Source organism: Schistocerca nitens, chromosome 4, assembly GCF_023898315.1.
Source record: "Schistocerca nitens isolate TAMUIC-IGC-003100 chromosome 4, iqSchNite1.1, whole genome shotgun sequence".
NCBI classification, from domain to species: Eukaryota; Metazoa; Arthropoda; class Insecta; order Orthoptera; family Acrididae; genus Schistocerca; species Schistocerca nitens.
The window spans coordinates 893,207,593-893,211,605 of NC_064617.1; the positions used below are offsets into that span (position 1 = coordinate 893,207,593).

Sequence of the window (4,013 nt, forward strand, 5' to 3'; positions counted from 1 at the left end):
TTCCCACTGTGTGATTTTCCGTTCTCTTCTGGATTATTGCTGCTTGGTGGTGGGATCCACATCAGATAGGAGGACATCGAAAAGGGCTACTCGTTTTGCATTATGGCGAAGTGGAGGAGAGAGTATCACGGTTGTGATACGCGCATTGGCTTGGCAGTCATTTGAAGAAAGACATTTTTCGTTGCCGTAGGTCCTTCTCATGATATTTCAAATAACAAACTTGCTTCTCAGAGTACGAAATTATAGGGAGAAATCATCCTAATGAAATAAAGGAAATTAGAACTCGCACTGAAACATTTAAGTGTTCATTTTCCCCGTTCGCTGTTCGAGAGAGGAATGGTAGGGAAACAACCTGAACGTGAAACTTCCTGGCAGATTAAAACTGTGTGCCCGACCGAGACTCGAACTCGGGACCTTTGCCTTTCGCGGGCAACTGCTCTACCAACTGAGCTACCGAAGCACGACTCACGCCCGGTACTCACAGCTTTACTTCTGCCAGTATCTCGTCTCCTACCTTCCAAAATTTACAGAAGCTCTCCTGCGAAACTTGCAGAACTAGCACTCCTCTCCGCTATATCCTATCTTTCAGGAGTGCTAGTTCTGCAAGTTTCGCAGGAGAGCTTCTGTAAAGTTTGGAAGGTAGGAGACGAGATACTGGCAGAAGTAAAGCTGTGAGTACCGGGCGTGAGTCGTGCTTCGGTAGCTCAGTTGGTAGAGCACTTGCCCGCGAAAGGCAAAGGTCCCGAGTTCGAGTCTCGGTCGGGCACACAGTTTTAATCTGCCAGGAAGTTTCATATCAGCGCACACTCCGCTGCAGAGTGAAAATCTCTTTCTGGAAACTTGAACGTGGTTTGATGCACCCTCTGACAGGCAGTTAATTGTCAACTGCAGAGTAATCATGTAGATGCAGATGTAGATGAGACAAGAAGCCTATCAATAGTACTAAGCCTGAGAGTAAAATTCAAATAGCACCTTTTTATATTATTCTATTAACTCTTATCTGTTATACTTATTACTAAATAAGAACATAATGTTTTAGTTTAAACAAAGAAAATGAATACCAAGTTTCCGTAGTAATCTAAGCCACTCAAGCTCTAAGTTTAAGGACGACTAGTGAGAGCGTTTCTTGGTGGCGCGAAAGAGACGCGAGATTGAGCCCGCCGTGAGAATCAGGGGGAAGGCTACCAGACGCTTAAGCGACTTTAAAAGTGGGGAAGACGTCCGGAGCAGCCGGCAGGGGTCCCACGACACTTTTCCGTGACGAAGGCACCACCCGGCACCACCTGGCGCTGCCATCGGAGGCATTGCTTCTGCTGCCGTTTTGGAGACACCGTCCAGAAGTACAGCATCAATCAGCTCTAGACGTCTAGGCTGCATTAGTATTAGTCTCAAAAGTAAAGACTGTTGCCATTCGTTGCGTCACCTAAGAGAATGGCCCATCACCACATTGTGAAACGATTCCTGTCTACTCAAGGAGTTCTTGAATCACATATTGTTAGCTTGCATTAGCGCTGTAGCGATGAACCAGAATTGATTTTACTTATTTTCTGTGAATATATAATTCAGAAAGGATATTTAAGTATGTAATCCTTTTATCCCTGTAAGTCACTGTTCATTACTGACCTGAACCGTTATCAACATTCTCCCAAACTACTGGGTGAGGAATATTATCAGAGAAGTAGGGAGCTGCTTGACATAAACCAGCTATAATCTCCACTGCGAAGACATATCAAGCAAGCGCACTTTCAGACTGCCTCGGGCTATGAAAGAATAATTGTGAACCACAGAGTTAACTGCCATACATCTCTTTACGTCTATATCTGTATCTACACGGATTTCTGCAAGCCACCTTACAGTGGATGGCGGAGAGTTACGTTGTACCACTACTAACCATTTCCGTTTCTGTTCCACTCGCAAATAGAGCGAGAGAGAAACTGTCTACAAGCCTCTGTACGAGCTCTCTTATATTTTCATTGCTTAAGCGAAACGTACACTATAGAGTATGTCTTGGAAACCTGTGGTAACCGAATTACTTACTTGATTGACACAGAACTATCCCGCTATAATCACTTGATACTTCGTCGGTATTCCAATAAATATTCTGAAAGATTATCGCTTAAAATCTGTCATCTATCAAATGTACATTTTTAGTCCAAGAAGGTCATTACATGCAAAAGCTATAACCAATTTCGTGTTTGCGTTGCGAGTTATCACTAGCACAACTAGGGAGCAATGAATGCAACAGGTGCTAGGTGGACGTGTGGAAACGAAGTTACGCTGCAATGTGAGGGTAGCGCTTGTTCTAGGTTCCAGTCTCACGGGAAACTAGTGTTTTATATCTTATATCTCTTATGTGACAGAGCTACAGCTATTGGGACTTCCTCAATGCGGCGAGTACATGAAGTGAAAAGACTATTTCCTGACGTAATTTCTCACCCCGCACACGACACAAATGTTCGGACTCCCTCCGCTTCCTTACCTTCCATCGTATTCAGAGAGGACCAATGTCACAAAAATAAAACTTTTTTTCCTTTTAGCACTTCGTTTGCGATCCATAAAAAACAATACTTGTAACCTTTAAATACGCAACGTTCAACATTCCATCTCAAGAACAATAACCGCAAATAAAAAAATAAAAATTGATAAATACAGTTACGGTAATCACCAAACAAAATGGCCACGAAAATCCGCTTATCAACTCACCAAACAAATTCTCCTCGAACTTGTGCTCTAACCTACTTTTTCCGTGCCGCTTTCCGTGTAAGCTTTCCCCTCAATCGTAGATTACATACTCAGTATTCCCCAAGTAATGTGCTGTGTGAGTACTGATTGTTGCTACTTCATGTTGTACACTCAGTATATCGAAAATATTTCATGCCGAAAACCAAACTACAATATTAAGTAATCTTATGCTTGCCAATGTGAAAGTAAAAATGTCTGCTGTCTACCATAGGCCCAATTCGCAACGGGCTGCGATCACCTGATCTGTTAGCAGTTAGTGTCAGGTGGCTGTAGGTTGGTCGAACAGGAATTATTGTGATCAGGTTGAGGAAGCCACAACCCTTTTCAGGGAAATGTTCTTCCAAGACGTTGCTGTTACTGGTGGGTTAGTAAATGAAGTACATTATCCCTAGGCTTCGAACAAATTGATATTGTTACCAGTCAGATGAGATGTGGTTCATGAAACTACGGTAGAAACACTTTCAATAACTCAGATTTTCTCTTTCATTCCATGACTTTTACCATAAACAGGTAGAGCAGCACACAAGCTCAAACGGAAGTCAACATTTCCTATGGAAACTTTCATACCCTATAGTGTTAGCAGTTTGTGTGGATGGCCGTTATGCGATTTTATTTCAGTAATTACAAAATCAAGTCGTATCTAAGCATTGCCTAGCCAAGACAGCTCGTTAATGGCGATTCGAATGAACGAGGAAATGAATGTACTGATCAGCCTGTAATCTATTAGTCTAGTCGGAATTCTTATCCAGTGGACAACGACAAAGGCGGAACTGGTAGCCTGTGGAAAGTCTGTCACCAGGAAACTTTCATACACAAGTAATACTATTTTAATTAAGGAACCAAAAGCCATCTAAGGTCACACGGCACTTTTATTTGAGCTTGAGATATTGGTTGTATTGGTTCTGGACTGGGATTCGAACTTGGATATGGCCAGTCGCGGCATCTGATCCTTTCGTGACGACGCAGTTTCATCAATTCGTTGTTTGGTCAAGACGATTAGGTTCTCAAGGTCTCCAAATAAAGCGTGTGTCTGTGTTTGAATCCTGGTGCGGCGTGATGGTTTTCATCATGTCTGTTTGAAGCTGAAGCATGAGGCCACCTACCTGATGACGGAAAATAATTTTAGTATTTAACGTTCCTCCATTCGTTGACAGCAAATAAGGCATGTGATGGTTTTGAGCCCCAGTGAGGCACAAAACTTTTCGTCACATCGTTTTAAGTTCTATCATGCCACTACTAACTACTGGTGTAAAAGAATTCTATGGCTAACG

General features: G+C 42.6%; 1 non-coding gene across 1 annotated transcript; it reads right to left on the reverse strand.

Moving 5' to 3' along the window:
- Nucleotides 1-386: 386 nt before the first annotated feature.
- On the reverse strand, nucleotides 387-461 carry Trnas-cga (transfer RNA serine (anticodon CGA)). Its single transcript has one exon. It is a non-coding gene; the product is annotated as a tRNA-Ser (tRNA).
- Between the last annotated feature and the right edge of the window lie 3,552 nt (nucleotides 462-4,013).